Source organism: Diuraphis noxia, unplaced genomic scaffold (genome assembly GCF_037042655.1).
Source record: "Diuraphis noxia isolate RWA-SAM2 unplaced genomic scaffold, SU_Dnox_SAM2 contig0003, whole genome shotgun sequence".
In the NCBI taxonomy this organism is placed as follows: domain Eukaryota; kingdom Metazoa; phylum Arthropoda; class Insecta; order Hemiptera; family Aphididae; genus Diuraphis; species Diuraphis noxia.
In genome coordinates this window covers 71,850,294-71,863,236 of record NW_028301713.1, presented here as the reverse complement: position 1 = coordinate 71,863,236, position 12,943 = coordinate 71,850,294, and the positions used below count along the sequence as shown (strand labels likewise).

General features: G+C 31.6%; 1 protein-coding gene across 2 annotated transcripts in view; it reads left to right on the top strand.

Moving 5' to 3' along the window:
• The window catches only part of LOC107164640 (uncharacterized), an 84,257-nt gene that overhangs the window by 6,815 nt on the left and 64,499 nt on the right, over positions 1–12,943 (top strand). For both annotated transcript variants that reach the window (XM_089222569.1, XM_089222568.1), the window contains exon 2: positions 12,194–12,242. The gene's annotated coding sequence lies outside the window, so the exon portion shown is untranslated. The remainder of the gene's footprint in view (positions 1–12,193; positions 12,243–12,943) is intronic.

Sequence of the window (12,943 nt, the reverse complement as noted above, 5' to 3'; positions counted from 1 at the left end):
AGGTAGTTAAATGCAATTCTTATTAGTCGTTATTCGGAATTTGAAATCAAATTGCAGCAATATAATTTTACTTGAGGACTATTTTTCGCAGAATGGTATAGGATATATGGAAAAAAATTATTCAATTATAATGGCCAACAACTGCATAAACGTTTATTAAAATATTACGTAGTACCTATTGTAATAAATGAATGAATGACAAACCAATTTACAAGGATAATATTATTATTGTGAAAATATATATAAATGTAAAGCACACTACTCTACATTCTACGAGTTTTATGGTAATAATAGCAATGATCAACGCGTATATTATTATATTCTATGACTAAGGCCAAGATTTAAATGTAAAATACATTTTTTTATGAGGGGCGCGCTATTAGACGCGATGCTTTCCAAGTACCTGCATAATTAATTTCATGTACTTGACAGATACTTCAAAACTTTTATTTCGCATTTTTCACTGTATTTCCATTTTTATATCGTTTAATATTATTTTCAAACCATTTTATTAATTGTGTTAGAGCATACTTACATTCTAAAAGCTTTTAGTGTAAAAATACGTGATATTTGAGTTAATAAATATTAGGTATTTTTTATCTGTACATAATGTATATCGTTCTGTTAATGATTGTGATGCCTAAAGCCTTATCTATGTACAGCGGTTTTCGGGCGTGATTACCTGTACTCAAAAAATTAATAACAAATAGCTAGCTGGTCAGTTGGTTCTTAGTTATCGCGATTGCATTTGCTTTTTTGTGCATTCTGTATTTATGTTTATTTATTATTGATATTATTATTGTTAGTTTGGATTAGTTTAGTTAGAAATATTAGGAAGTCTGTAACTTCCGAAATTTTAGAATTTTTCACTGTCTATTATAATAATTCGAGTATTTTTTGAAAACATAATATTGCAGTGAAAAGACATTTTTGATTATCTTTAGAGAACTGTTTAATAGTTGAGACATTTAAATCTAGGCCTTATCAACGACCGTCGCACTCGTAGAATGTTAGTATCCCAGTTAATATAATAAGTACCTCTACTCGATACTAAGCACCTAACTACCTAAGTAATAAAAAGAAGTTCAATCTCCCTCCAATGCATTATCTGTTCTTAAATAGAGTATAGCGCACGAAAATAGTGTTGGTACGGAAATATTGTACATCATAATGTGGATGTGATCAAACACAAGACGCATCTCGCTATTTAATATAATATTATAGTACATTATACGTTATACGTAGAGCGAGGATTTGTATGCATTTACATATTTATTCTGGTTGATCGCATGATATGTTAGGTAAGTTAGCACAAAATTTGTTTCATGACATAACGATTTAAAAAATGAAACTTTGTTAGTGCATATTTTAGTATATTTCTTCGTTTTTCTATTTTAAGGGCTTATTTTACAATTTTAATTGCATATTTCATCTTTTCGTGCATATTTCGATGTTTTTTTTGTTTTTCTAAATTTATACTATTTTCAATTATAATATTAGAAAAAAAAAAATTATATTTTTATAGTTTCGATTGTTTCGATTAATATCAAAATATCAAAATATAGGTAAGTACATTTATTTTAGGAGACATTTTTGAAATAAATTGATTCCTTTTTTATATATAGATTAAAGCTACCTGAAAATAGTGAAAGTGGAAAAAATAAAGAAAAGTGTTTTTAGTATTGTTCCATAATTTTTTTTTATAATATATTGTATTAATTAAATGTTCCAAAAATTAATTTTTTTCGGGATTTTTTTATGCATATTTTTTTATTTTCCATGCATATTTTAACATTTTAATGCATATATTTATGCATATTTAAGATTTTTTAGCGCATATTTGATTGATTTTTAATGCATATAAATCCGCGCTCTAGCTTATACGTGTCGAAAATTTTATTGATATAGTGCGGGCGCACGCGACAATGTCTCGTCGGCAAGACCTTAAAAACTAGGTCAGTGTGTCTGCTGCCGCCGCTTGTTTATATCGTGTACATTATGGTCCGTCGTAATGTCAATTTCGCTCGCATATTATTATACCCATACGATAATAACATAATAATCGTAATCCGTAATAATAACAATAATAATAAAGAAACCCATACGCCATACCCATACTACACGACTGGGTCCGCCGTTCCCGCAAAATATAATTATTGTTATAGTAACGATATGATAATAATATCATAATAAAATAAAAATCACGTCGGTTTGCCGCTAAAACGATATTGTCGTCATTATTCGATATCGGATGATACTATGTGATATCAATAAGATATTATGTTGTTTTTGTAAGTATATATATTATATATATATAAAGGGTGATTTTTTTATCATGAACCACTCATTATTTCAAAAATTATCAATGTTTTTGAAAATATTTTTTTACAAAGTTTCATGTTGTTAAAAAAAACAATGTTTGTGGACAAACATTTTGTGGGGTAACCCCGTAACACTCCACTCCGCCAATCTAAACTTTAAATACTTATAACTCATAAACTACTCGTCCAAAATTCGATTATTACGTATCAAAATACTTAGAAAAATATCCTGCTTTGGAATATGAAATTAAAACTCTAGGTTGTCATTCAAAAAAGTAAAAACTTAAAAAATGAAAAGGAAAAAAATATTAAAAACATAATTTTTTAATAAAAACGTTGTTTTTTTTAACAACATGAAACTTTGTGAAAAAAATCAGTGGATCATGATAAAAAAATCACCCTGTATAATGTATATATATAATTATTATAATAAAATAAAAAATATTAAGTACATATCGTTATGATTAGACCGGGTTAAGTCTTCTGCAGACAGACTACGAAAACCCGAGTAGGTCCCACGTCTCTGCAGAGTGCCTCTGTGGCGCGTCACATTATTTTTTGTGTACTTATTTGATTTGATTTGATTTTTTTTATCATCACGCAGACACCCGTCGGCTCCGGGCCAAATTACGTGTTTCATCCGAACGGGTGTGTGCACGACCGCTGATGACAGATGAACGTTTATATTATTATAACATTCATGTATCGACTTATGTTCGTGGCGTAATATATACCTGTATATAATGCATCATGCGCATGTGATATATACCCGACAGGCGTCTGTTTCATATTAAGCCAAACGCACGTGCGTTGTGTGGATGGGGCGAAGGGAAGGGAGTTAAATCAAATGCCGCGGGTAAAAAGTCGAACTATCGCCCGCCACGACCTCTTCACGTTCGCGCGTGTGTATAATATATAGGCCGAGACGTGATATTAGTTTATTACGCGTATACATACATACATATATATATATATACGCTGTGTATACATAACGCGTTCGGATCGCGCATAGTGTTAATGTTATGCATTCTGCCGTAGGTAAGTAGGTATAATATTATGTTATGAATACAAATAAACACGTTTACGATTTTCGAACTTTTCAGCGAGATGAACGTAGTCGTACTTCCGACAAAATCATGTAATAAAAACGACTTGATATGGCTATGTAGTATGTATAGGTTTTAGTTGGTCAAGTTAAAAAAAAAAAATTAAGATTTCTGTTTAAGTGAACAACAATATTCACAACTTGATGCTTAAAAATGTATATATTATACTTCTAATAATTTAAGTAAGTATTTATTTTCTTAATCATTATCAAAATTGAATACAAATTTTACTATAGTCAGGTACAACTAACATAATACCCGCAAATGTATTACATTTCGTATATATTTTATATATGTATATATATCGAGAATTAGAGAATTAATGTCTGAAATGTTTTATCAATTATTTAGATTGAAATAGTGATAGGTAGGTTTTAGCACTCAAAATAATTAAATAAGGGTTTTGACGAGATATACCTATATCGGTTTCAGCCCCCGGCTAGAACGACCGACTCTCCAGATCCCGAAACCGTTTCTCGGTGGTTGATCGATCGAGGTGTACAGCTAGGTTGGTATATACTACATTCGGCATTGTAATATCACGTATTATTGTTTATACAATAATAATAATATTTTGGCAGCATTTTATTTGTGGGTTTCCCAGTGGTACTGAACCTTATGTTCAGATAGGGCAACCACCCGACCTGTGAGAATGGGTAGATGAATCTAGGATATGATTGTGATGTATAAAAATAATTCATATAAGAAAAAATCAAACATAAATATTCCCGAATATCAAAAACTGATGCAAATACTCGATTTAGTTAGGTGTTTCTGGGTGGGGTGGGTATTAATTTTAGTACTTTGCCCTACCTATGAAAATTGAGTTCGGCGCCACTGGGGTTTTCGCGCTATTGAGACGCACTTGGAAATCGATGATCAACCGCGGGCTTTTCTTTTGTAATATATTTTGTATCGTAGTATAATATGTACAACAATAATATACGTCACTTGTATTTCGCGTGCCCTTGAAGGCTAAATAGGTTTTCGAAAATTAATTTCGTACCCTCAACAAATTTTCATCCGCCCGCCCGCATTGTTTGCACTCAATGTCAGCAGTCTGTCGAATGCATAAATATTGTTATTATGGCGGTTCTATACTGTACTTGTATATATAATATGCATTCATCAATTATTTTAAAATGACAAAGCACTGGACATACATATCACACTGTATGTCTGTATAATGAGTAATGACTTATCAAATATATAAATATATAAATTATTAATTTGGCGTATTATAATAGTTATACATGATTTTATTATTATAGCCACGTTGTTTATATTATACTGATTTTGTTTCACATGAATTTTCGGTGACCGATATCCTAAATAAAATCATATCTCGATTTGTTGTTCTGTTTTTGACATTCACCAATCCTTTATTCGACGGCATCCAATCATTTTAGAAGTTAGAACTGTCTTACTACATCTCATATTGACATAATATTATTCTAAATATGTCAAATAATATGATGATTATTATTGAAGTATTTATTACTGCGTGATGGATTATTGCTAGATACGCGCGAACAAGAATTATTACCACTGATCGATTTTCATATTATTAACAGACTTAGATATATGACCATATTGTATACCTCGACACTATTATTTTATTATTATTATAGTGGTTCGGTGTCTTGACATTTTTTTGGTGTAGAAAAAAACAAACAAAATGTGTGATTAATAGCACAACTATCATCTTGTGACGACGAATCTTCACCTACGCAGATTATTACCTACCTCTTCTTTCTTTCTTCTGTTTTCTTCTGTTCCTCCTTCTGAAGCTGCAGAAAAATTGCGTCGTGATATCAGCAGAGGACCCGATCTCCGCATAATTTTCGACCGACGTACGGCTGCGAAAACTCTTAATTTATCGTTCGATTTTAATGTCAACCAGACTGCCAGATTTTGCAACTGTACAACATATATATATATATATACACGCTCACACGCGGAGTAACTGGATGGAGAACATTTTATATTATAAATTTTAATGAACACTAAGCCATTGATCATGTCAATAATAGCAGGTACCACAAAATTTCGAAATCGTAATGTAATGTACATTTTTTTTTTCATTTGTATTCACATATTCTTTCACTTTTTATCTCGCCAATAAATTGACACGTCGGAACATGCGAGAGGTCGTGGAAAGTAACAAAAAAAAAAAAACAAGATATGGAGAAATAAGAATATATTTTGATTACCATTCGCGGGTTAGTATATCTATTATACTATATGGCATAAAATATAGCCGAAAGATTATCTAGAACAATTTTATATTAAATAAACGCCTGTATAGTGCCTATACTTTTACATCTTTAGTAAGTAGTTTCATCTCGTTAGATGGATGGCTTAACCTATACGTTAGTTTAACCTTCAACGCTTTTGTGAATATATTTCAGTAAAAAGATTTTAAACACCCGATTCTCATAATCAAGACGTATAACAAAGTAAAATATTATATTATATTGTTTACTATAAAGCAATATGAATTCACAAATAATCGTAGTAAACTCTCAAGTCCAAAAATATAATACAGCATTAACCTATTATAATATGTGTAAGTAGATTATCAAAGAACGTCCAATCATATAAGACTTTTACATTAAGCCGATCATGAAGATTATTTTCGAGCGTTTTATAATTTATAGGTTTAGGTACATACAAGCGTTTTACACGGACGTGAAAAATATGTGGACGTCTTTTCGAAATGCAGGGTTATATTTATATGAGCATACATTATATTATATATACGCTTATAAACCATATGAAGTATGTAAAACCACATTGATTATAAATGCACATATTATTACATAGTACACTTATAATGGATGGTGCAACATGTACTATTATTATTACTATGCATTCACGATAGGAATAAAGTATAACTCGACAACGACTGAATACGCTTCGCAGGAAAAAAAAATAGCCATCAAATGTCGTCAGTTAGTAGAAAAAAATATATATTTTTTTAAAGCACTTGTCGACGAACGACCGCCTACGGCCATGAACTGCATCGTAAATCGAATAAATGCAATCGCGGAACTCCACATGCAGGCGCCCGTAGTTATATACATATTAGTACGTTGATCGTATGAGCCTCTATAACGGTACCAAAACGTACCCATCGTATACCATATTATGTTTTATTTCTCAAACGCATCGCACAATAGGGTGTAATTATAATTGAAGGGTATAATACGAAACGAGATGTCTGCCATACGTAAACGCATAAGATGCGTTTAATATTGTTACATGGACTTCGTGTACTGTTTTATTTAAATTATTATCAATTCGTTCAATGCGAATCCGCTCGAATGAAACACGGACGGTGTAAGCGGACGCAGCGACGGTGAAATAAACGCAAATGTTGATTACTTATCGCCGTGTTTGGTACAATAGGACTATGTCGTACCACGTGTGGTACATCCACCAATAATGGACGCTGTGGGCATTTCCGTTATCACGATGCCAACGGTCGGTGGACCGTTTCAACGACGAAATTAACTAACACAATGTGCGTAATATGCGCTTTTGCACGACGAAATAATAGATACACTACGCGATGCGCGACCGCTTGTTTAAAACCTAAATATAATACATATTACGCATTATACAGCGTAGATTCGTATACACGATAAATCAATACAGGTGCCTATACAATAATAACGAGCACCTATTGTAACTCTGCACGCACGGAGAATAACGGACAAAATTAAATCAAGGATTACTCCACGAACACAGCGATCCAGTCGTGGAACTTGAGCTACAAATTGTCAAACGCGTTTTCATCGGCACCCGATGCACATCGATGTGGACAGCTTATAAAATTACGTATTATTTGTTATGCTCGAGAACAATCTTATATATATGTATATATAAAAAAAAGAAAAAACTATAAACCGTAAAACCGACCCAACAGTTCCGGACAATTGTATCGAGTACCGACACCAATAATAGGTACATTATGAGCACATTATTTTTGAATTCTAATAATAATAATTACGTCGATCGGACGTCGTCGTGGTGTGAATCATTGTAATTTTAGATCCAATTTGCATCCTTAGCAATTTATATAATGGGTATAATCCGTTCTACACGGTGGACGATGGTCGACTAGCTAAGAATAGAATTGTAGAAAGAGAGAAAAAATTAAAATAAACAGCTGGATTAACCGTCTGTTCCGTAGCGGGCGCGATGCCCTGAAGTGCATTGGACCGAATCAAGTGACACCTACACCTAAACTACTTCTCTCTCTCTCTCTCACTCTTTATCTCTCTTTTTCTCTAACACATACCATGAAAAATCGTAACCCGCACTAATTAATAACGCGCCGAACAGTAAAGTTCGTTTTTTCGGAACAATTTCAAATCTGCATGACCTGAACCTTTGTGATATTATTGTTCTAATTAGTAATTATTGTCGTAGATACTCGTACATTTCGATGTTTTTGTTATTATTATCACTATTATTATGATTATAATATAAACGTGAAAATATAACAGACGGCCTTGTCGGAGAGCTGCACCGCCGCACCTCGCTCGTTCGTAAAATTTATTATCGACGGAAACGCATTGTCTCGTATGCTTAGTAAATATTATAAAGACTACGGTGAATGTATGTATATAGTATCATGTAATCTACTGATTTCATCATGTCTTGCCGAGTTGCCTCTAACGACCTACGGGCTGCGAGCCTACGACGTACGCGGACAACAGTTGTTTGTCGTCGGTCGGTCGGTCGCACGTGCAGGTAACGAAAAAAACATATGACCAATCTCGATGAAATCACGATCACGAGGTAAACTTCGTGATGTCACTGACACTTTTGTGTGGGTCACTGCCGGATGCACTAGGTTCTGTGACATTCGGTGATTTTCAAATATACCTACTAATATTATATGTAGTACTTCACCGCGACTACCAAAGTATTCAAGTACTCGACTGTCAAACAAATATATAACATTGTATTACCTCGTCTAGTACGTTTGCCTAATTCGTGTATGTAGATATAACATATAATAAGTAAATCGAAATGTTAAGAAATTATTTTGCAAAAACAAGAAAATTGTCGACTTGAAAAGTTGTATAAGCTTATTTAAAACAGTGTTCTCAAACAGGCAATCGTTATTGAACAAATTCGAAATACTATATGGTCAAAAATATTTACGTACCTGCAAATTTCATTTTATCATTTTTGAACGTTTTCAAAAATGATATCGACACAACTGATACCATACATTTTAACTTAGACAGTAGTCTCTGAAACATAATATAGTATATTATAAATATCAGCAGACCTACACCACAATCCAACAAGATAAATCTACATTCACCGATGATATGGTAATCGGAAAAAAAATCCCCAAAGCAACTATTTAAAAAATTACATAATTATAATAATATACCTAATTAGTATATTCGACTATTAGAGTATGTATATCAGTTGGTAAAAAAAAATAATAAATAGTAATAATGATACATTAATATACATATTATACAGCATAAAACATTTAATTTCTATACAATTATACAAATACATTTAAAACATTAAAATTTTTTAATAAATATGAATTTTTAATTTGTACCAACATATTATTTTATAAGAAATGCACTATAAAATGCATTTAAATTATATTTATTATATCATATATGTAGTTTAAAAATTGGAAAAAAATTGTATATATTGTTTTATTTTTATAGTGTATATAATAATAATATAATATTAGTTAGTTAATCAATAAAAAAATATATATATATATATAATTAGGTATAGTAAAATTATAGTTAGAGATTTTTTTACGGGGATTTTTTTTCCGGGATTCGATGATATAGCCATAACTTGATCTAATGCCGATATAATATTTTCCACAAACAACCTTTAATACAACCTAATCCAGTTACAATAATTGAATAATATGGTTCAGTTTATGGAAAATTAAAATCAACCAAATCAAATCCACCCACATCACCGTTACTCTCAGCCCATAAAATATACATTTTGCATCTACATAACCAATTAATCCCCAAAGACAAATCTGTTAAATACCTAGGTGCACTTCTAAGCAAAAGATTAACCTGGAATAAGTATAGACAAACAAACCGTGGCTTAACTTCAGATTCTATAAAATAATTAACCACTACTTCGATACCAAATCCCTCTAAACAACAAAACATTAATTTACAATTTTACAAATAAATACAAAATCCCGCAATGGCATATGGAATCCAACTCTTGCAAGGGGCCTCAATAAATTTAAACCTTAATTAATATAAGATTTTTCAATTTTTCTTTTCGTGTTTTTTCTAACGCTCCCTGTATAGGTACATCATAATCGTATATGCTGCATTACAATACAATGTATAATGTATATGCTATACATCATGACTTCAACATATAGGTACCAACAATATCTACACTTACTTCATATCACTATACATTTTTTTATAAAAACTCTTTCAATCACACAAGCTCCCTCATATATCTAAACTCTCCTCTCACACATTAAGTACCTGACAACCCTCCCCGTCGTCTTGGATGTAAATGACCACAGAATCTATATTAACTGATATTTAGTATTATACTATACCAAATTACTCCGCTAAGTTTATAAAATGGAAGAAGTGTCAATGTCACGCCGCAGCCGCGTCTATATACCCAATAATTAATGTCACCATATTTACTTATTGTATCGTTAGTTATTGTATACCTACACATTGTATAAATATCTTTTATAAATAATAATTTAAAAAAAAAAAACTTTATTCAGTTTTATAACGCGCACGCTACAGTCAGAAATATAAACGATAAACTTATTTACACCTATAAGAAAGACTTATTGGACCTTGGACACGTTTTGTATATAACAAATATTATATACACATGAGTTGAGGAAAAATATAGTCGCGATCACTTCGACAACCGGACGTAATAATCGCGGGGGACTTGATGCGATTCTTCGCCGTCTGTATTTTGAAAGTTTTGACGCCCCCGAAATGTTTAGACGAAAACGAAACGTTACGAAATCGGTGGACGATGACGTCGCGCGACGCGTAAAGACACCTTGAAAATCACTTTCGAACGTTATTTACTCATTTCACGCGGATGTCATTCATCGTCGGAATGTCTATGACCAAAGTGTAGACGTGTAGTGTGCGCGTATGTGAAGTTAATCATAAATCATAATAATAATATATAATATATGTAACTAAAGTTACGCACGATGACACAATCGACTACGGGCTGGTCAGCTTATATAGGTTTCCGTCCGTTTCCATTAATATTGTAACACGATAACATTTGTACTGTAACGGTGCGAATTCGACCTCTGGTATAATCATTATGGTCGGCGGGATTATGTATTTATGTAAATTTAACACCTTTTAACAGCAATCATATTATACCGGAATAATAGTTTATGCGGTACCTAATATTATACCGACAATTAATAAATAAAAATCAGCAGAAATTTTTGAAAAAGATTTGTGTCCGCCTTTTGCAGCTATAATATGGTAGGTACAATAACAATATAAATTATATATTATGTGTACCTAGATAGTAAACTCATATCACCTCCCCCCCCCTACCCCGGCGAGATGCATCTTATTTAAATTCAGAAAATAAATAGGTATTATATTATAACATATTAGTATAATATTATTTATTGTTCATAACCTAAAATCAAAGTCAAATTTAGCCATTTTTCGATTAATACGCCATCTAGAAAAAAAAATTCTACGGTTTTCAATATTATAGTCGGGTGAATGAAAAGTGGCCGCTGGCAATATGATAGGAACCTTTTTTTTTTCGATAAGCCATGGGTTCTCAAAGTGAATCACGTAAAATGCGATTAATAATGATTAATAATTCAAAATGCGTGCGCTTTTTTCCATAATTTTGCGGTACAATGATGAAAATTCACCGCTAGGTGCGTGGGCATCAGCGGCCACTTTTCATTCACCCGACTATAGAAATAAAAATATTGTTTGATTATTTTTCTTATCTTAATCCGCAGGAAAAATGAATCAAGTCATAATGACAATTAATAATACTCGGGTAAAAAGGAATAAGTCTTATAACTAAAACAATGTTCGTGTAAAATGGAACAAGATGACTTGTTCCATAGTACGCAGTATTGTCGTTAAATAAATAATAATATAAAAATATTAAAGAATTTATAATAATATGCAGTTTATGTTTATTTTTTATTTTTTTGTTTCGTTTACCATTTTATTGTCTGTAACATAATATTAAATACATTATGTAATATTATGCGTATGTGCAGTCAAAGAAATTTACGAGTATAATAATATGCAGTAGGTAGGTACGTACAAATAAAAGTTGTACAATCTCAATAGGTCAGAAGTGCTATATTTTTTATTAGTGTTATTAGTATTATTTAAATATTTTATATCCATCGGTATTAAAAATGTGTTATTCAAAGAATCAATTTGTTTACTAATCAATACCACTGATTTTCATAATTATATACTTCCAATGCTTGATTGTCTACAATACGCGGTATGGTAGCGGAAAACTAGGTAATTGGTATATCTGATTTAATCAAACTAGCTAGTTCATATTGGCGTGTTAAAATTAACGTTATTACCACGATGGCATGTGACCGATAATAGCTAAATGTTGCGTTACCATTTAACATTTACAACACATAAAATGTAATCTTGATTTCGATTTCGATTTCAAAATGTGATATTTTTTTCTAATTTTCAATAATAAATACTGTTTTTTTCTTTACAGATTTGTTTGCTTGTAGATACGTGGTCGTTTGTCAAACACGTGAAATCTGGTAAGTGTTCTTATAATAGATTCTAACCTGTACGAATATATGTATTATATAGTGTATAGTTCGTTAAGATTGTCGACAAAAGTCCAATTGACAGTGAGGACGGGAATAAGTCTACATGTGCTATATATATATATCATGCGATTTCGTATTCTACAAATTTCCAGACACTTTAATATTATGCACTAGCCGTACCTATTTACATTCGTCACGGCGACACGCGAAATATGATAATGATATTATATGTAATACCTACGAAAAAAAAATCGACTTTGCATCGTAATATCGTTAATATTTTTGAGTCACGTTCGGCGTATTAACACAATAATTATACGTGGTCATGAACGAAATCGAGGTTATTAAAATACGTAGTTACAACCAACTTATATAGTTTATACTATACACTGATGAATATGCGTATAGTACCTATATGAATTCATGGTACCTACCTATTTAGAATTTTTTTTTAATGGCCGAGCGTTACATCATTGTCGCGAAGGTGCTTTTTAGTATGATTGAATAGGTAGGCGCACCTGACGATTTTATATATTATGCACCTTATAATAATATTATATTACAGTTTTGTTAATATTATTTTGTGTACAATCGTTGATAATATTTTCGGCAGGGTTTTTGAAAATTTACTGACGAGAATAGTAACCACAAGTTTATATTGTACACTAAGCCTTTTAACAGGTAATTTT